This window comes from Myxocyprinus asiaticus, chromosome 24, assembly GCF_019703515.2.
Source record: "Myxocyprinus asiaticus isolate MX2 ecotype Aquarium Trade chromosome 24, UBuf_Myxa_2, whole genome shotgun sequence".
NCBI classification, from domain to species: domain Eukaryota; kingdom Metazoa; phylum Chordata; class Actinopteri; order Cypriniformes; family Catostomidae; genus Myxocyprinus; species Myxocyprinus asiaticus.
The window spans coordinates 34,013,092-34,035,667 of NC_059367.1; the positions used below are offsets into that span (position 1 = coordinate 34,013,092).

Here is a 22,576-nt window from a genome sequence, read left to right on the forward strand (position 1 = left end):
TGCTCCTGGAAAGGCCACTCTTGATCATCTTTAAGTCATCATGTGGCCTTTTGTAGTTACTACGGTGATTTACAATATATTTTGAAGTGAAAAGCAGACTTCTATTGTTCTAGAAGGTATGTCAAGTTTATATCATTTAATGATATAAACAGTACTGAACCGTAAACTATACAGGTATTAATATTACATCCTGTGTAAAGCCTGAAACGTGGTCATCAAATTTGTTACGATACATTTCTGGCAACCGCAGCTGCCATATTTCGAAATCCGAAAGAGAAAGTATCTTGATCCTGATGTTCGTGGCACACAATGTGCGCCAGAACTCTGTGTTTTGAACGGATATTGTGACTTTTTTTTGTTTTATCGGGCAAGTACCCATAGGCGTAGAATATGCGGAGGATGCTGGGGACATGCCCCCCACTTTCAATAAAACCAAAGTTCATCCCCCGCACTTTTTCACAGGGCAAATGTGTTTACGCTGTGTCTTTCATACAGCAAATGTATAAATGTATAAATGCAAAAGTTAAAATTCACTGGTCAGTCATGTAATTAATTCAATAAAAAGTTTTAATCGATTGAGAGCCATAAAAAAATGTATCTTATATATTTATGTTCGTCTTGTGCTAATCGTTCTGTCCACCTCACTTTTGAAATGATTGCTACACCCCTGCAAGTACCGATAAACTTTATGTTTAAAAAAAATGCAATATCATACTATAAAAAGTCTAATAAAAACACGATAAAAGTACACTTCTTAAAGTTTAGCTGTAGTCTGCTGTAATTAGCCCTCTTCACTAAACACAAACTGTAGTTGGTTAAGTTAAATAGGCTAAATTCAGGAAGAGCAAATTAAAACCACGAAAACCTCAAACCACAGAAATATATATTTTTTTTTCGTGTTTTTTTGTTTGTTTTTTTTCTCTTTTAATTTAAATGTTTTTATTTCAAACAGGAGGTTTTAAAGTAAGTCATTGGGAAGAATCTTGTTAGACAGCTTGTTTCAAAGTTTTATCAGGTTGTTGGAGCACAAGCGATCACTCACCGTAATCACACATCTTGTCGGAATTATTATATAGCCGATTATTAATTTTCAACACATTTTATAGTAAATATATTGAGATTGTTTCATCATAGCCCTGACGTCTCAAAACTTGTAGGAGATGGTGAAGATGTTGAAGGGTGAAGGACTCAAGGTGACAGAGTTTCATTCACTCCCTGAACAAATGGAGGCGGTCACACAGAAAAATGTGTGTCTGGCAGTCTGAGCGGTTATCTTCAACTCAAAAGGTAATGGTACGATTGCTACTGAATATGTCATAATTGCATAACAGATGTATTTTAATTAGTCATCATCATCAGAGACTATTTAGCAGAGACAGGCCACTTTTATTAAAATGAAGTGAAGAAAATGGAGCGCTCAACGGATGTATATAGGATGTCCCTCCTTGCAGGTAAAAGAGACAATCACCTTTTAGATGCAGACATAACCTGTCAATCAACTTGCTAATGTGCATGCGCAATAGCTATACAGGCCTGGAAAATTGCAGGTTTATGATACCAATTTATGATGCCGGTTTTGTCAGATTTTACTGCTGATTCAAAATATGCTCTTTAATTGTAATCTTGTTTTAGAAATGTTGGTCTTTCTCTATTCAAGCAGGTAGGAGCTGCACTTTCATGACTGGAAATAGCCTCCCGAGAGCACTCCAAACATGGCCAACAGTGGACGGAGTTGCTACCTAGGTTGTTTTAATTTCTGGTTTCAATACTTCCATGTTCCACTACCACTGACTAGTGTCAAATTCTCTCCTTATTAAAACCTTTTATGTTGTGCATTTGTGTCTGTCTGTGTAATACAGGGGGAGGTACTGATGATACAGGAGTGCAAGAGAGTGTGTTATGGCTCCTGGTACCTCCCTGCAGGCCGTATTGAAGAGGGTGAAACCATTGTAGAAGCCCTACAGAGAGAAGTCAAAGAGGTCACATTGCTCCCGATTCAAGAAGAAGGGCCAAAGTGGATTTGGTTCACCTTCCTCACCGAGAAAACAGGTCAGATTGAGTGACTGATAATCATTACTTTTGCTGGGTATAACAAGCTTTAAGGACCTACAGTATAAGATTGATTTGGAGATTTTAGTGAATGATTCAGTAAAAATATGCTCATAAAGTGGTTAAAAAGGAAAAAAAAAAATATGATTGTTTTCAAATCAAATCAAATCAAATCTCTTTATTGTCACACAGCCATATACACAAGTGCAATGGTGTGTGAAATTCTTGGGTGCAGTTCCGATCAGCATAGCAGTCGTGACAGTGATGAGACAGTACCAATTTACAATAACATCAAATTAACACAACACAATTTAAACATCTGATATACACATAATTACACTCAACAATATACAAATAATAACATACACTGTACAGTATACAATACGCACTATATAGATACACATTATTCAATAAAAATAAAAAATAAAATATATAAAAAAGTATATATAGTATATATAGAATGTACAGTATTGTACTGTATTGACATTCAGCAGTCGGTTGATAGTCAGTTATTAAGAGAGAATATAATATAATAATAATATAATTTATGACAGTCCGGTGTGATATATAAGAGTAAGGGTAATAAAGTGCAGTGCTGATGTATTTGATCATGGGAGATCAAGAGTTCAGAAGTCTGATTGCTTGGGGGAAGAAGCTATCATGGAGTCGGCTGGTGCGGGTCCTGATGCTGCGATACCGCCTACCTGATGGTAGCAGTGAGAATAGCCCATGGCTCGGGTGGCTGGAGTCTCTGATGATCCTCCGAGCTTTTTTCACACACCGCCTTGTATATATTTCCTGGAGGGAGGGAAGCTCACCTCCGATGATGTGTCTGGCAGTTCGCACCACCCTTTGCAGTGCTTTGCAGTTGTGGGCGGTGCTATTGCCGTACCAGGCGGAGATGCAGCCAGTCAGGATGCTCTCTACAGTGCAGGTGTAGAACCGTGTGAGGATGTGGCGGTTCATTCCAAACTTCCTCAGCCGTCTCAGGAAGAAGAGGCGCTGATGAGCCTTCTTCACAACGACTTAAGTGTGGATGGACCATGTGAGTTCCTCAGTGATGTGGACACCCAGGAACTTGAAGCTGCTGACTCTCTCCACTGGTGCTCCATTGATGGTGATGGGACTGTGTTCTTTGTCTTTTCTCCTGAAGTCCACCACAAGCTCCTTTGTCTTACTGACGTTGAGGGAGAGGTTGTGCTCCTGACACCAGTGTGTCAGAGTGTGCACCTCCTCTCTGTAGGCTTTTTCATCATTGTCAGTGATCAGACCTACCACCGTCGTGTCATCAGCAAACTTAATGATGGCATTGGAGCTATGTGTTGCCACACAGTCATGTGTGTACAAGGAATACAGTAGTGGGCTGAGAACACAGCCCTGCGGGGCTCCAGTGTTGAGGGTCAGTGATGAGGAGATGTTGCTGCCTATTCTATCCACCTGGTGTCTGCTTGACAGGAAGTCCAGGATCCAGCTGCACAGCGAGCTGTTTAAGCCCAGAGCCCGGAGTTTCTCATCTTGTTTGGAGGGCACTATGGTGTTGAATGCTGAGCTGTGGTCTACAAACAGCATTCTCACATAAGTGTTCTTTTTTTCCAGGTGGGAGTGAGCAGTGTGTATTGTAGATGCAATGGCATCATCAGTGGAGCAGTTGTTGCGGTAAGCAAACTGCAATGGGTCCAGTGATGGAGGCAGCACAGAGCAGATATAGTCTCTGATTAGTCTCTCAAAGCATTTGCTGATGATGGGGGTCAGAGCAACAGGACGCCAGTCATTTAAACAAGTTATTTTTGATTGTTTTGGAACAGGCACAATGGTGGATGTTTTAATGCATGTGGGGACTACAGACAAAGAGAGGGAAAGGTTGAAAATGTCCGTAAAAACACCAGCCAGCTGGTTCACGCACGCTCTGATGACACGGCCCAGAATGCCGTCTGGGCCCGCGGCTTTGCGGATATTCACCCGTCGGAAGGATCGGGTTACATCCACTACAGAGACGGAGAGTGAACTAACCTCTGTAGCTTCAGCCGCGAGAGCTCTCTCCGCGAGGGCGGTGTTATTTCCCTCGAAACGAGCATAAAAAGTATTTAGCTCATCCGGGAGAGAGGCAGCGGTGTTCATGGCGGAGTTTTTATTCCCTTTAAAGTCCGTGATGATGTTAATTCCCTGCCACATGCTTCTAGAGTTGGTGGTGTTAAACTGTCCTTCAATCTTGCTCCTGTACTGGCGTTTTGCGGTTCTGATTCTGTTTTTTGGAGGGCATAACTGGCTTGTTTATGCTCCTCCGCGTTCCCGGAATTAAAAGCGGAGGTCCATACATTAAGTGCCGCGCGAACATCGCTATTAATCCAAGGTTTCTGATTCGGATAGATCTGTACTGTTCTGGTCGGAACCACGTCCTCTACGCACGTTCTGATGAAGCACATTACGCTATCAGCGTAAAGCTCAATGTCGTCATCAGAGGCGGACCGGAACATCTCCCAGTCCATGTGATCAAAACAGTCCTGTAGCGTAGAGTCTGATTGGTCCGACCAGCACTGGATCGTTCTGAGGGTGGGTGCTTCCTGTTTCAATTTCTGCCTGTAAGCGGGCAGAAGCAGAATGGAAGAATGGTCCGATTTGCCAAATGGTGGGCGGGGGAGGGATTTGTAGCCATTTGTAGCAATGGTCCAAAACCCGGTCCCCTCGTGTGTTGAAACTAATGTGCTGGTGATATTTTGGTGCGACTGATTTTAAACTGGCTTTATTAAAGTCCCCGGTCACAATGAACGCGGCCTCAGGGTGCACGGTTTCCTGCTCACTTATAATCTTTGTGGACCAGAATGAATCTTCAAAGGGATAGTTCACCCAAAAATTCATCATTTCATTACTCACCCTCATAACATTACATTTACCCTGGAGCAAATGTAGGTTTCTTCTTTATGTAACGTTGGTTGTCTAGGAGTGGAAGAGGAAGAGAGGAGACGCAGGAGTAGATTCATTCAATCCTTTAATTATAATCATTGGAATAGAACAGTCGCTGGAGTGGAAACAAACTATAAATCTAAATGTCAAGACTTAGCACAACGTAACACTTCAAGGACTGACAAAGGATGAACAGAACTAGAGGGTATTTATACAAACAATGACTAATGATGAAATGGAGGGCAGGTGAGGATTGGAAACAGGTGGGAGTGATGAGGGAAGTGAACTATGGGAAATGTAGTCCAGTGGAAAACTTCAAAATAAGAGTCCTTGAAGAAAATGAGGGAGACAGATTGTGACATTACCCCCCCTTTTAAAGAGCGACTCCTGGCGCCCAACGACGGATGAGGAGGGTATGGTGACGCAGAAGATGAAGGATCCAAGGAGGATGATCAGGAGGCCTAGGGGCGGCTTCAGGGTAGGGAATGGATCCGGAGGTGGAACTGCTGGAGGAGACTCTGGGGAAGCGGGCAGAGCCGAGGAAGAGTCTGAGAGCGGAGCCGTGGAAGGCTCGAGGGGCAAAGCCGTGGATGGCGGAGCCGTGAGAGGCTCGAGGGGCAAAGCTGTGGAAGGCAGAGACGTGGGAGATGGACCCAGGGAAGACGGAGCTGTGGGAGGCTCGAGAGGCAAAGCCGTGGAAAGCTCAAGGGACGGAGCCGTGGGAGGCTCGGGGCTGAGAGCCATGGAAGGCTCATGGCTGAGAGCCGTGGAAGGGAGTACAGGCCGAGTCTGGGGATCGACCTCCGTGGTCATGAGCATTGTCAGAGACTGGGGAGGAGGAGTCCTTTTCCTTCTCCTCTTCCAGCCAGCAAGGAGCATAGATACGGGGACGGTTGGGGCTACAGGCACTGGGACAGTTGGGGCTACAGGCACTGGCTCTGGGACGGTAACCATGGCAGGCTTGGGTACTGGTTTTGGCCCGGGGTTACCACCATATTTCACAGAATATGGGAGAAATGCAACCTCCGTGGTCACTACCGCTGACTGCAGCGGGGAATCTACCACCGAAGCTTGAAGAGGATGAGCCCCCCCAAAAAAATTATTTAGCGGGATTGTATGGAGAAGAGTTACCTTAGAGATAGGGGGTGTGGAAGGCTTGGGGCAAGGAGTAGTGGAAGGCTGGAGGATGTTCACTGTGGGAGGAGATTCAAAGTCCTCATCCTCCAAACCCACAGTGAATGGTGAGCCGCAAAGCTGCAGAGCCACCTCCACATAGTCGGAGGTCATCCAGTGATGACCCAACAGAGGCATCAGCTCCTTCAATGCACTATTCAGGCCAGCCCTGAAGAAACTCACTAGAGCGTGGTCATCATAGTGCACCAAGTTCACGAGATGGAGAAACTCACGTACATGATCTTCAACTGGACGTTCTCCTTGTTCTAGTAGGAGGATTGCTATTGCAGGTGATAGATCCATTTGGTTCGGTCAGTCCTTCTGTAACGTTGGGTGTCTAGGAGTGAAAGAGAGGAGATGCAGGAGTAGATTCATTCAATCCTTTAATTATAATCGTTGGAGTAGAACATTCATTGGAGTGGAAACAAACTATAAATCTAAAAGTCAAGACTTAGCACAACACAAGACTTAGCACAACATAACACTTCAAGGACTGACAAAGGATGAACAGAACTAGAGGGTATTTATACAAACAATGACTAATGATGAAATGGAGGGCAGGTGAGGAGGATTGGAAACAGGTGGGAGTGATGAGGGAAGTGAACTATGGGAAATGTAGTCCAGTGGAAAACTTCAAAATAAGAGTCCTTGAAGAAAATGAAGGAAATTAGGGAGACAGACTGTGACACTTTACTTATTTAATACATGTTCATTGGTGCATGCGGGCTGGCACACAGATCCATATTTTGCACTTCTTAGAAATTCATTTTAGGGTGGGATCTTCGTACAAGGGCCAAAGTGACTATTTAAAGGGGTCATGAAATGGAGAATAAAATTTTACTTGATATTTAGATATGTATAAGAGGTAACTGTACTATAAAAACATACTGTACATTTCAGAACTCAAAACGTCCTCCCCAGTCTAAAAAGAGCATTTATAGTTGCCATCCTGCTGAAATGTTAATGATGTCACAACTAGTGGTCGACCGACATGGGTTTTTTAATGGCCGATGCCGATATCCAGAGAGCAGGGTGGCCGATAGGCCGATACAATGCCGATATATCACACAATTTAATATAAAAACTGTGTTTTTTCCTCTCCTCAGTCAGGCGCAAGCTACAGTGCTGCTCTCGCGCGTCATTATTACAGTTTCGTATGATCTCATGTTACGTTAAATAGCATCAAATGACTATTCGACAACTAAAATTTTTGTCGACAATTTTTTATTGTCAACGATGTCAATAATGTCGACTAATCTTTTAAGCCATACTGTCATATATCTCACCGCTTTTAAAAGACACAGTGTCAAGTTACAACTCTGAAAGGGAGAAGAAATTCTCTCATTCAGCTGCTGCCTCTGTCATGGACGCTTTCTTTCACCCATCTGCGCTATTTTTAATTGTTGATTTGTGCCTTAGTGCGCCTTTAGTATGTGTGTGCGTAATTTCACCATTCTTTGGACTATGATGTGTTCTTTTTGTTTTGGCTCATATCAGCACGGATTGCTTGTGAACAGTCAAAATATGATTCAGGATTTGCAAAGGAGTTGTTATTGAAGAATGGGGCAGTTAAAAACTTCAAAAACGTAAGTAAACTGTTTCATTCATGAATATTTCAAATATCATAACTGTTTGATTATTTATGGTGCTGAGTGTTAACATTTGTGCTTGAGATGAACCGTTTAATATATTCAGATGCAATGTGTTGGATGTGTGTTATGTGTAAACCCTGCAATTTTGCTTTATAATGTTGAGGGGCTTGTCCATTCTCTTCTGATTGAATTTGCTGAATTTGAGGGGCTGCATGATGTTAGCCATTCAGAACAGTGGGCAATCACACTGAAGTTTTAAGGAGGTGCTTAGGACAAAACCAAGCGTTTCAGACAGAGGGCCAAAAACAGAGTGGAAAATGATCCACTTTGGTGCAATTTTGTTTTAAATCATTATCATTAGACCTCAGGGAAGATAATACAATTATTTTAAAAAAAAGCACTTTGTCACAGTCTGTCTCCCTCATTCTCTTCAAGGACTCTTATATTGAAATTTTCCCCCAGACTCCATTTCCCCGGATTCACTGCCATAATCACTCCTATCAGTTCATCATCATCTGCACCTGCCTTCTATTCCCTCGTTTGTTTCTCAGTGTATAAATACCGTCTAGTTTTAAGTCTTTGTCAGTCCTTGAAGTGTTTCGTTATGAGGTGTTATGTTGTGTTTAGTTTGATTGTTAAAGATTTAGTGTTTGTTCCAGTGTTTGTTCCACACCAGCGTTTACTATTGTTGAGCCTTTCTTCTGTTTCCACTCCTGCGACTGTCCTACTCCAACGTTTATAATTAAAAAGAATCTACTCCTGTGTCTCCTCTCTTCCTCTCCAAGACACCCACGTTACACACTTCATAACCCCTTTAATTTTTTTAAGCATTATTATTAGCTCTCATATTGCCTCCTCCCATCCAACAGGGGGCTCTCTGAAGACGCTAGAGCAACAAGATGCAGAATCGCTGCAAGCTCAGTGGTAGGATTTCACCGGTGGTGTCATACCTTCAAATCTTAGAAAACATGACATTTTGAGCCTCATTGATGCTGGGATAAAATATCGACAGAGTCCCCCATTTCCTGCCTTACAACCTGTCGACTTACCCTGTGATGTCGTTTGTCAAAGAATCTTCTCGCATTCATCTCTAGCAACGGTAACTCTGACAACAGGAATGTGGACCGCTTATGGCTGTTGCTGAGCAACAGGAAGGGTGATGATACCAGTTCCCATCTCCAGCTTCCTGTTGCGGTCTCAGTACAGGCACAAACGATCACATGCACGGCTAACAGATTGGTTCAGGAGTGCATGCCCTCAATTTACAACCAGCTAAGTGTGAACACATGTAGATTTTTGGGTGTGCAGCACAATGGGAAACTTCCAGGGAGAACAGATGGGGTCTGTTTTAACACACTTGTGTTATTGGAGTATGCAGAGGAAGAGACAGGAATCGATCTTAGTAGTCCACCGAAATCAGAGAGCAATTGTTACATATAGCATGAAGTGACAAATCAGAGCCTGAGAGCAACAATAGTACAGAAAGTAAAAGAGGGGTCAGTCTTGCCTGTTCACAACCACTACTAATATATACATTAAAGGTGCACTCAGTAACTTTTGTCTTTGTGTCATCTTGGACTTACACTGACACCTAGCGGCCTGGATGCAGCATCATTTAAAATCAATAGTTTTCAGTTTCAGATGCCATTGTAGAAATGTAGTTTTCACAGTCAGCCATGATTACTTTAATCAGTGAGTGAAAGTGTCAAATAACAGGACGGTTACTGATATTAAGCGAGTAGTATTCGGCTGGTCATGTGATCGTAACATGGCAGCCCCCATGTTCAGACCCTCTCCATGTAGAATAAAACAGCTTTTATAAGGTTACTGATATGACTGGAGTCTTCATTTTAATGTGAGTGGTAATGGTTTCCTACATATATTGCAAAATTACAATTCATGTCTTTAGGAGTTAAACTTTTTAATGAAGAAAAAATTACTGAGTGCACCTTTAAGGCTCATGATTTTGTTAGGTCTGGCCAAATAATTTGTTTGCTTTATGACAATTGTTCCAAAACATGTAGCCAATATGTACTTAATCTGTTCCTCTGAAGCATGTGAAATAAAATGTTTATCTTGCAGAGGAATTGGAGACACAAGAGGTCAACTTGAAGGAAAGCACAGAATTACTTTTCTAGGATTCTTTCCTCAAATGACATAAACACTCATGGTGCTGTGAATCACACTTTTTGCTCTTTAAACTGTATCATCAATGTTGGATAGATTACTTCTGATATGTAATCTGGTACTCATTACAAATTACACAGCTAAAATGTAAAATATTTTACACTTTTTTTTATATTCTAATCTGATTACTTTTGGATTACCTACTGTATGTTTTCATAAAAAGCTAATTTGAAGTGTATTTGGTACCAATTTACACTCATTATATTAAACATTAGGAAACATGAAAACAACAATTTGCTATTTGTTAGTCACAGAGTCTCCTTGCCAATTCTTTGAAAGTTAGACTGATAGGTAATGTAATTGATATGTAATCATGTAATCCATAAAGGTAGTTTTATCTGATTAAAGGGATAATTCTTTCATCATTTACTCACCCTCATCCCATCCCAGATGTGTATAACTTTCTTTCTTCTGCAGAGCACAAAAATTTTTAGAAGAATATTTCAGCTCTGTAGATCCAGACAATGTAAGTGGTTGGTGGCCAGAAATCTGAAGGTCCAAAAATAATATAAAAAGCATCATAAAAGTAATCCATAAAGCTTCAGATGTGATATGATAGGTGTGGGTGAGAAACAGATAAATATTTAATATTTTTTACCATAAATCTCCTCTTTAAATGGAGATTATAGTAAAAAATGACTTAAATAATGATCTGTTTCTTGCCCACACCTATCATCGCTTCTGAGGATATAGATTAAACCACTGAAGTTTTATGGATTACTTTTATGCTGCCTTTATATGCTTTTTGGACGTTCAGATTTCTGGTCAACATTCACTTCCATTAAAAGAACCTACAGAGCTGAAATATTCTTCTAAAAATCTTTCTTTGTGTTCTTCAGAAGAAAAAAAGTCATTCATATCCTGGATAGCATGAGGATGAGTAAATGATGAGAGAATTTTCATTTTTAAACACGTTTACACGTTTTTGCAATCTGATTATGTAATTCAGATTACATGTAGTCCATTACTACCCAACACTGAGTATTACATTATCTTACCTCAACTATGTGGCTTAACTATGCGGTTTGTAAGGCTGGCACCAGGATGTCTACACCCAAAAGGCGCCATTTCCGTTAAAAGTCAAAGAGCTCTGCGAGAATCATAGAACTCTCTCACAAAAGCTGAAATCTTCACCTGAATATCACCACAGTGTGATAAATTGCAAATCACCTCGCTGCCCCCTCTTCTCTCTCCCTCTTCTCCCCTTCAGCAGCTCAGGACCTATACAAAGACACAAGATTTATATGTAAAAATATAACAAATACCATGAAAACAAAGAATGCAACTGTGTGTTTGATATCATTTAAGAGGTCTCATTCCCATGTTGATAAAACTAATGGTGACAAAGTTATAAGGTCTTTGCCAAATACTGCATTATTCTGGAGGTCTATCCCCCTCCTTGACTTACAGTTTAAATGATCTCCTGTATGTTAACAAGGTTAAACCCCAGGAAGTCAAGAACACATTCACCCCCAAATTCTCATTGTTCAAAGGATAATACCATTTGGTACACAATGTTTATTCTGTCTGGGTATTTAAGGAAAGTTGTCAAGAAGCTCGGGGAATCTGTAAGCCAGATCTCTCATGCTCTGCCGTTGCATGTAGATTTGTCAGGTATGTATGTCTCTTGATTCTTATAATGCTTGTTTATTCTGATCTTGTGTGAAATTGGCTTTGATTTGAATTTCTGTAACTATGTTTTATATCCTACCTGACAAATAAATTGTCATTATTTGATTTATTCTGAATTTCTCTGGAATTGTGACCGGTAGATAGAAAACACCCAGGGCAACCGGATAGGAGAAAGCCATATAAATGACAGACAACCACACATACTGCACACTAAAATGCTTTAAGAAAAAAAAAAAAATTATTCCACTCTCCTGGCTATTTAGTTCAGCCATATAACATAAGATTAAATAAAATAACATGATTATTCGCATATGTTTCAGAGAGGATAAGAAAAGTGATTGAATAAAGATATCTTACTGCATAATTAGTTTACACACCATAATGATACAAGTCCAGTTAATGTATCAGCACAAAGCCATTTAAAAAAGGTAAAATATTGTGCAAGGACTTAAACAGTGTAAGAATTCAGACCTGAGATCAGGTTTTACCTTACATTTCCAAATGAATAAGACACTATAGGCAGAGTGAACTGACCGCAAATCAGTTCTTTGTCTCCAATGGGAGTGACTGATTGTAACTACAAAACTACTAAGTAACACAATAAAGTGATTTGATTTGATTGATAACAAGCCTGCCCACTTAAATATTTTTTTTTTTATTGAATCCACTAAAAATAGAATAAAGCAACTTGGTACATCACATACAGTTTCTGCTATGACTTGTGAATTCAGACCAGTGTTGCGGTATTTCATAAACCAGGTACATGTATTTTCTCGAGTACAAAAGTCGAAAAACAAACTGTCAGTCAAGTCCTCCCTGACAACATTAATCGAAAGTGACATGCATATTTACAAATATTGACAGACACACACACACACACAGCAGTTATCCAGCAGACGTTGTTCAGTGCTGATCCGATTGTCTTTGGTTTCTGGCATTGTGGTTTCATTGTTCTTCCATAGGTAGTTTGACAAATGCAATGGCAGCCAGTTCTTTATAGAACTCCTCCAGTACTATTACACCCTATAACAGGGTCGCAATAGCCACCCTAACAAACAAACAGTATAAAAAATTAAGTCAAAATTATTAAAGGGATAATTCACCCAAAAGTGTCCTTAGAAACCTATGATTTTCCTCCCAGAACACAAATCAGTCAGTTCCTCACACAAAGCTATTGTAAGACTTGTAATATCGTAAATCATATGAGAAGACCCTAGATTTGGAGCTTGACAGCTCCAGTCCTTATTCACGTCAATTGTATGGAAAAGATCAGCTTGGACATTCAGCTAAATATCTGCTTTTGTGTTCCACAGAAGAAACAAGTCTTTCAGGTTTGGAACGACATAGGGGTGAGTAAATGACACACTCTTCATTTTTGGGTGAACTATCCCTTTAACATACAGTGCATCCGGAAAGTATTCACAGTGCTTCACTTTTTCCACATTTTGTTATGTTACAGCCTTATTCCAAAATGGATTAAATTAATTATTTTCCTCCATTCTACAAACAATACCCCATAATTACAACATGAAAGAAGTTTGTTTGAAATCTCTGCAAATTTATTACAAATAAACGGAGACAAAAAAAAAAAAAAAAAACAAACAAAAAAAACACGTATTATCCAGTTGGAATCACCAGGCATTCCATTATAAAATTCACAAAACAACTTGATATTTAATATAAGAAGACACTTGATTTCTACAAATACTACACTTATTATGAATGACATTCATATGACATTATTTTCTGTGAAATCCAAAGTGAATCCTCATGCTTGATTTAAATACAGCCAGTTCAGTCATGATGATAGTGTAGCCTCTGGCATGAAGATTTTAAAAACACTATTTAAATTACAGAACAAAAAGTCTTCTAGTGATACCTGTTGACAATGTCAGAAACTTGCGTGTGTGTGCTGGGATTTCGTCTCTCTCTCACATTGGGCAGAGAAAGAAGAGGCTCTTGGCCGCTGAACTCACTGTCTTCATACGTCTGTGAAGAAGGGATCCTCTTCCAGCTCCCTGAAAGAGAAGAAGAGAGAGATGGAAAGAAGGAGAAATGTTAAGTCACTATGATAAGTGACAAAATGTGTTTTTTCTTTGAGACAATCCCTTTACTCACTCTGATTCTTCTAAAAGATCTGGCTCGCCTCCTTGTCTTTCATCCCCGCCTCCTGATCCAGGCAGCCTATAGCTGCACTTCTGAAGATTCTGCAGCACCAGACTTGTCAAGATGTTTCTGTTGGGCTTCTGTAGAAGCTCCTCAAACCGACGTAATGTTGTGATACTGATCTAACACAGGGCAAAAGGCACACACTGTTACAAACACTGTGATGCTGTACCAAAAAATACAAGTACACCTGGATAATCAATACCAAGACTTTCCACAAAAAAAATCAAAGCAGTAAAATGTTTTACAGTACCATATTAATGGTGCAAACACAGTTACCTCATCTGATACGTGACGGCAGTGTTCAATAAGGCGATAACGAAGGATGTGTGAACGTGTGTCCTCTCGCTGTTCGCAGTGTGTATCGCTTCCTAAAAGAAACTGAACCAGCTCCTCCAGGAGCACAGGAGAATGTATGAGACACACAGAACAAGAGAGCAGAGCTGTGTGTACCAGGATCCCAACCTCTGTTTTCATTTTGCTCTATTATTACTATGGTTTCACTATGAATATCATGGTTTAAAATATGGTTACTCTAGTTAAACCATGGTAAATTTATTGGGAGGTCTGGCAAAACTTTTTTTTTTTTTTTAATTGGTGCCCTGTCCTCTAAGGGGCTCCGTAGACACACACCTCCACTGTGTGTTGGGAAAACTGTGTATGTCTGCAGGGTCGAGTGTTGAGGGTATGAGGCAATAAAGTTCAGTCAGCCTCTGAGCTAGTAGGTGACAAAGTGGAGTTCCCTCAGCCAGCAACTTTCCAGTATCTTCCTGTGGTAAACTGACCAGTAGCAACAAATTTTCCAGGGCTCTGAGTGCAATTCGGCTTTTCTAAAAGTGAGAGAGAGAATCTCTGTGACTACATGCTAGACAAACATGATGTGCTTAAGCTAACAACACACAAACAATTATAATCTTTCATGTCTTTATTGAACCCATTTCATTAAACATTTACAGTGCTGTGGAAAACGTATGTGAACCCTTGGATTTAATAACTGGTTGATCCTTCTTTGTCTGCAAAAACCTCAACCAAGCATTTCAGGTAGCTGCAAATTAGACCTGCACAACATTCAGAAGGAATTTTGGACCATTTTTCCTAACAAAACTGCTTCAGCTCAGTCATATTCTTAGGAAGTCTGATGTAAACGCCTCTCTGTTGGGTTAAGGTCTGACTGGACCACTTCAAAAGGTGGATTTTCTTTTAAGACATTCTGTAGTGGATTTACTTCTATGTTTAGGGTCATTGCTCTGCTGCATCACCCAACTTCGCTTCAGCTGGTGCACAGCCACCCTGACATTATCCTGTAGGATATCTTGAAAAACTTGGGAATTCATTTTTCCCTCGATGATGGCAAGCGTTCCAGGACCCGAAGCAACAAACAGCCCCAAATCATGATGCTCCCTCCACCGTACATCATTGTTGGGATGATGATTTCATGTTGGTATGCGGCACCCTTTTTACTCCATACGTAGTGCTGCGTGTTCTTCCCAAACAATTTAACCTTAGTTTCATCAGTCCACAAAACATTTTCCCAGTTGCGTTGTAGAGTTTTAAGGTGGTCTTTGGCAAACTTCAGGCATGCAGCAATGATTTTGTTGGAAAGCAGCGGTTTACTTTGTGGTGTCCTGCCATGAACACCATGCCTGTTTAAAGTTTTCTGTATAGTAGACTCAAGAATAGAGATGTTAACCAGTTCCAATGATTCCTTCAAGTCTTTAGCTGTTTAGGATTCTTTTTTACCTCACTGAGCATTCTGTGGTGTGCCCTTCGAGTCATCTTGGCTGGACTGCAACTTCTAGGGAGAGTACCCACAGTACTAAATTGTCTTCATTTATACACAATTTTCTAACTGTGGACAGATGAATATCTAAGCTCTTCGAGAACTTTGTCTCCCTTTCCAGCTTTATGCAAAGCAACAATTCTTGATCGTAGGTCTTCTGAGATCTCTTTTTTGCAAGGCATGATCAACATAAGCAGATGCATCTTGTGAAAAGCAAACTCAAAATGTCAAAACTTGAGTAGCTCTAACCCACACCTCCAATCTTGTTTTATTTATTGGATGCCAGGTTTGCCAACTCCTGACTCTAATCAGGGAGTCCACATAGATGGATCAATTTCTGTAATAGAGAGCGAAAAGAGATAGTCAAATTAGAAATTATCTTTTGAGGGTAATGCAACAGGTCTAATTTTTCAAACAAATGTTGGATGGTTAATTTTATACCAAAAATTGGTGATTGCATACAGATTAACCACTGGGCCGATTGGGCTGTTGCCCAGGGGCCTCAAAACCCAAAGGGCCCGAGTTCTAAATCAATTATTTATTTATTTTGAGATACCTATTATAAATCCACGTAAATGTCAGGCTTTTGTGAAATACCATTTGTTTGGCCGAATGCGTGCTGGATGACAGCAGCACAAGCACAGATACTCGAGTGCGTGCTCAGGGAATCTGTGTCTCACAGGTGCAGCGCGTTTATTTGAAGGACTACAGCATCTGATTTACAAAACGCTTCCAAACACAAAGATGAGGTGCAGTTTACTCTGGCTGTGTAAAGTTGATGGTTTAAACTCATATAAGCGAGATAATTCATGCAACAGTATGGAGGACTTTAAAATGTTTAAGTCCTGCATGCATTTAATGTTTAATGATAAAGAGAAATGTGTCTTAATACCCTAAATATGTGCATGGTAACCTTTTGTAATATTTGGTTAACCGCGAGAGTTTACGAATGGTTATTCTGTTATTTATCGGGACTCAGATAGCAGGGAATAAAGTGCACAGTTAGCTATGAGCCTAAATAGCACAATACATAGATCTTCAAATGATAAAATTACATTAAAGTTGAACAAAAATAATCTCCATCACTGCCTGCAACATAATAGGCCTATTCTTAATGGAAAATGCATAATTCTGCCCGGTCAGGTTCACTTTCCATGAAGCAGTGAATGGAATGCATTGGACTTCTTCGGGATGCTTTGATTTTAAAATGATTCAGCATCTGGAATCATGTGAAACAGTCACATTACATCCTCTTTGCAACCTGAACTTCATCAGAATGTAGATTTGTGACACCAGTGCTGAAAAAGCTTGATGCAGTGCAACAAATGGTGAAACAGAATACAGGTATCTCGAGATGCGTTAATAAATATTAAAATTATATTTAAGTTAACAATCTCTACTGTGACGGTCCTGTATAATGAACTGTAAAACAGTAAAACAGAACGCAGGTGTCTTGAGATGCGTTTATAAATATTAAAGTTATTTTAAACTTTACAGTGAGTTGTGGCACAACGATCAAAGATGTCTGTCCAGTGCATGTTTACATTGCCTCGATGCACAAGTGAACAGCCCGTAACTCCCCCTATAGCCTTCTTGAAAAACTGACCCAAACCTGGCCCAAAACCTGTAGGTTTGTCGGGTACTGTCGGACTCAGATCGGATCGGGTTGAAAATGTGCAGAATAACTGAATAGCGATTTTGGTTATTTAAATACTATGCACATCCCTATTAATAACGCATGATTTTGGATCAGTTCATAATTAAAAAGTATATATACAGTTGAAGTCAGAAGTTTACATACACCTTAGCCAAATACATTTAAACTACGTTTTTCACAATTTCTGACATTTAATCGTAGAAAACATTCCCTGTCTTAGGTCAGTTAGGATCACTATTTTAAGAATGTGAAATGTCAGAATAATACTAGAGAGAATGATTTATTTCAGCTTTTATTTCTTTCATCACATTCCCCAGTGGGTCAGAAGTTTACATACACTTTGTTAGTATTTGGTAGCATTGCCTTTAAACTTGGGTCAAACTTTTTGGGTAGCCTTCCACAAGCTTCTCGCAATAAGCTGCTCGAATTTTGGCCCATTCCTCCAGACAGAGCTGGTGTCTGGTTTGTAGGCCTCCTTGCTCACACATGCTTTTTCAGTTTTCCTCACACATTTTCTAGCAGATTGAGGTCAGGGCTTTGTGATGGCCACTCCAATACCTTGACTTTGTTGTCCTTAAGCCATTTTGCCACAACTTTGGAGGTATGCTTGGGGTCATTGTCCATTTGGGAGACCCATTTGCGACCGAGCTTTAACTTCATGGCTGATGTCTTGAGATGTTGCTTCCATATTTCCACATAATTTTTCTTCCTCATGATGCCATCTATTTTGTGAAGTACACCAGTCCCTCTTGCAGCAAAGCACCCCCACAACATGATGCTGCCACCCCCATGCTTCATGCTCGGGCTGTTATTCTTCAGCTTGCAAGCCTCACCCTTTTTCCTCCAAATATAATGATGGCCATTATGGCCAAAAAGTTCAATTTTTGTTTCATCAGACCAGAGGAAATTTCTCCAAAAAGTAAGATCTTTGTCCCCATGTTCACTTGCAAACTGTAGTCTGGCTTTTTTATGGTGGTTTTGGAGCAGTGGCTTCTTCCTTGCTGAGCAGCCTTTCAAGTTATGTCGATATAGGACTCGTTTTACTGTGGATATAGATACTTGTCTACCTGTTTCCTCCAGCATCTTCACAAGGTCATTTGCTGTTGTTCTAAGATTGACTGGCACTTTTTGCACCAAACTACGTTCATCTCTAGGAGACAGAATGCGTCTCCTTCATGAGTGGTATGATTCTGCGTGGTCCCATGGTGTTTATACCTGTGTACTATATTTTGTACAGATGAATGTGGTACCTTCAGGTGTTTGGAAATTGCTCCCAAGGATGAACCAGACTTGTGCAGGTCCACAATTTTTTGGCTGATTTCTTTTGATATTCCCATGATGTCAAGCAAAGAGGGACTGAGTTTGAAGGTAGGCCTTAAAATACATCCAGGTACACCTCCAATTAGCCTATCAGAAGCTAATTGGCTAATTGTCTAAATAGTGAAACAATCTGACTGTAAACAATTGTTGGAAAAATTACTTGTGTCATGCACAAAGCAGATGTCCTAAACGACTTGCCAAAACTATAGTTTGCTAATATGATATCTGTGGAGTGGTTAAAAAATTAGTTTCAATGACTTCAACCTAAGTGTATGTTAACTTCTGACTTCAACTGTAACTTGTAACAGCTGTGTAAGACATTGCTCCAAACTTTTCTTCCGTCAATTTGAAAAATTCAACCAAATCTGGCAAGAGACCTGTAGCGCATAAAAGTGAACACATCATGGGGGACCTCCATGGTGTACCATCCCATGAGCCTCTCAGTTCTTAATCCGTCCTTGATTGCATATGCTGAAAAAAAGAAATCACTTCAATGACTCATGGAGCTTAAATAGTTTAAAATAATATTAAAATATTAAAAATAGATGAAATTCTTAAAGGAATAGTTCACCCAAAGAATGTCATTATTTACTAATCCTCATGTGGTTCCAAACCTGTATGCTGTTACGGTTTCCACTGAACACAAAAGGCGAATTTTTGAAAAATGTTCACGCAGCTCTCTTCCGTTTAATGACAGTTCATAGTGACGTCTATTAATTTTCAAAAAGGACAAAAAACACCATAACAGCACCACAAAAAGCGGTGTATTCCATATAATAGCTCTGTGTGCCTTACAGATACAATTTTAACTTGTTATTCACTCAATTTTTTTCTCTTCCACCATGGCTATAAAATCAAATATGGCACCAGTCATTTGACGTCAATGGTCTGCTTTGATGTTTGGTTGTGAGACACAAGAACCAATGATGTTAGATGATGCCGCTGACGTCCAACCAGGCGTGATGTGTTGAAAGGTGTCTTCCAGTATGTGATCTGTAAGCTACAGCATAGGGCATGATTTTCAGTGAATAACGACTAAAATGTCAGTCTGTTCATCACTCAAACCTATTGAATATAGCAAAGAAGTCATATGAACTACCGCTTTGTTGCTTTTGGAGTGTTTTTTTGTCCTTTTGAAGCTTGACAGATGCATGTTGTGAGCTGTGTGAAGATCTCCTTTTACTTTCCATGAAAAAGTAACAGCATAAGAGTATGGAACAACATGAGGGTGAGTAAATAATGGCAGGATTTTCTTTTTTGGGTGAAATATTCCTTCAAGTACAAGTCTCCCTGTCAGCCTTACCTGAACAGGCCGATACACATTGATTAAATGCAACACAGGTTTCTGGATCTGGCCCAAGACTTTAGCGAAGAACAGCAGCACTTGTTGACTCATGCCAGGAGGATACTGCACAATTAAAACAGATAAAGTGTAACGGCAATATTTCAAACAGCTTTAAATATCTTTCACCTCTTACGTGTCTGTGGCTTCATACCTGTGCTTTTCCCAGCGTACAAAGTGTCTCTAGTATTTTGTGCTGAAGCAGGTATTCCATGCAGGGACCCGTTTCCTCCCCCTGCTGTTTCTCCTCGTACACCAGGATGTCCAGCACCTGTTTTAGCCTCCAAGGGATGTCTGTGTACTTCATCGGACGAGACTCATCTTTGCATAAAATTATAATGAGACGTGATTACAACCCACACAAATACAAAATTCATTACAAACCCATTTTCATATAAACATCATTTAGTGCTTTAAAGTGCTAGACATATTCACTGTTAAACACATTATATTGGGGTTTAGACTGTACAAACACCAAATTACATCAGCAAATACTTAAATAGTATTTACCATTATGTAATAATTTACATAATGGTAAAGAGTCCGCTTGGATGATTAACAGAAGTTCTCCCCCTTGTTTCAGTTCCAAAATGTACCGACATGTTTATGTTTTCTCTTTTTTTATGAATTATGAATTTTGAGTAAATAGGGCATGAAATAATTGCTCATTCCATTTCAGCAATTTTGTGTACATCTCATTTTATGTATACAGTATATCAACATTATCTTGGCCATTGCCCACGCTGCTCTATAGATTTCTGTAGGCTCCGGCCTTTGCAAAACCCACAATGGTTGATTACTACTTACTTTTTTATACTTATAGTTTTTATATGTAAATGTGGCAAGGAGGAGGGTGGGGCCGGGCCGTGATGACGCACGCCCGGCCCCTAATCAGGCTAATCAAGCCCACAAGAGGGATAAAGGCAGCCATAGGCGGCAGTTCGGGAGAGAAAGAGCTACAGGCAGCTGCCCTGTATGCTTTTGTGTATATGTGTCTTTGTGTTTTGTTTTCATTAAACATTACTTTGATGCTCTGTCCGGTTCTTGCCTCCTCCTTTCCCTTTTACCCCGTTACATTGGTGACGAAGCCCGGGAAGGAGGAGGGATGCACTGTCGTGGAGTCCTCGCTACTGCCACCCACCCAAAGGAGCAGCCGCAGCCATCCGCCGGGGGATGGAGGAGTTGCTGCTGACCGCCTGGACATGGAGGAATGGCCGCCGTCCATGAGGGGGGGAGGGGCTCTCTGCTGGCCGCCTGGAGCGATGGAGCCGCTGCCAGGTGCGGAGGAGTTCCCTACTGGCTGCCAAAACGCAGCGGGGTGTTCCATCCACCAGGGATCGGAGGTCTCGCTCCGGTCCACCCGGGGAGGAGTGGCTGTCGTCCACCAGAGGGTGGAGGAGTGGTCGAGGACTGGATGACGGCGTGTCAGAGAACCGGCGAGTACGTTTTTTTTCTCTCTCTCCTCTCTCTCTCCCGCTGTCGCTCTGTGTTGGCCTTTCCCTCTCTTTTTGTTGTTGTTGTTTTTCCCTCCCCTTGTCTCCCTTCCAGGTCCGAGAAGGTGGAGAAGGCCTCAGAAGGGCACGCGCCCCCCCCCCCCAGAAAGGGTGTACGTGTAAAGGAGGGAGGAGTGTGACGAGGAGGAGGGCGGGACGGGGCCGTAATGATGCATGCCCGGCCCCTAATCAGGCTAATCAAGCCAACGAGAGGGATAAAGGCACCGGAGGCGGCAGTTCGGTAGAGAGAGAGATACAGGCAGCTGCCCTGTATGCCCTTGTGTGTGTGTTTTGTTTTAAGTTCATCATTAATGTTTATTTATATTGTCAAGCCGGTTCTCGCCTCCTCCTTTCCATTGAACCCCGTTACAGTGGTTTTACCTGTAGTTTCAGTGTAATAGTTGGTTATTGCTTTCCAGTGATCCACAAAAGGGTCCAGCAGATTTATTGAGGGCTTCCTCTGTAAGAAACAGAGCATTCTTTGTAACTTCACTTCACACAACAAAACAATTATTATACAGTAATTAATTATATTAAACAAATTATATAATAATGATATAATTACAAAAATAACATTAATGTACAATTTCATTAATTCTACATGATCTGTGATGTGAACATGGAGGTCTTTTAAATGCACAAAAATTTAATTAAGGTAGTTTTAATAAGTAATAAGCAGAGGACAGCTCATAGACATCTGTTCATAGCTGTAAACAGTCACATGGCCCTCATTAACTGTGACAGGTTTTATTACACTTGTTATTCAAATAGACTAGATTTACAGGCAAAAGGCTGGTTTATATATACTGTATGTATGTATATATGTGCATGTATGCAGTCACTCACTACTGCAAATCTTTTTTTAAGGTTTTATGGTTCCATTAGACTAATCACTTTCAGAAAAATACCATTAGACTACTACAGTACCGCAGCTCCCTATTCGAATATTATGCAGTCTGTGTAGGGCGCCAAGTCCTAAGGGGGGCACCATCATACCCTAGGGGGGCACCAGAAACTCCACCGGCTACCCTTACTCACATGTTATACATTACACAAGAACCCTGTAGCATTCACGTAACACAGTCGATCGCCTCACGCTTGCACTTTCTCATCGCGCCTTCACACCGTGCACCACATTACCAGGGTAATGCCATGGTACTGAATGATTGATCATGTTCATATTTCATGATACTGTCATGGTACTCTAAGGTACCTTAAATAATACCATGGTTTTACTATGACAAGTCATAAACATGGGGTTATCACAGACCATGTCTGAAAAAC

The 22,576-nt window shown here is 40.7% G+C and overlaps 2 pseudogenes; one reads left to right on the forward strand and one right to left on the reverse strand.

The window, feature by feature from the left end:
* The first annotated feature begins 1,160 nt into the window (after positions 1-1,160).
* On the forward strand, positions 1,161-9,242 carry LOC127414671 (8-oxo-dGDP phosphatase NUDT18-like; annotated as a pseudogene).
* A 3,237-nt stretch (positions 9,243-12,479) lies between these two features.
* On the reverse strand, positions 12,480-21,770 carry LOC127414672 (FHF complex subunit HOOK interacting protein 2B-like; annotated as a pseudogene).
* Between the last annotated feature and the right edge of the window lie 806 nt (positions 21,771-22,576).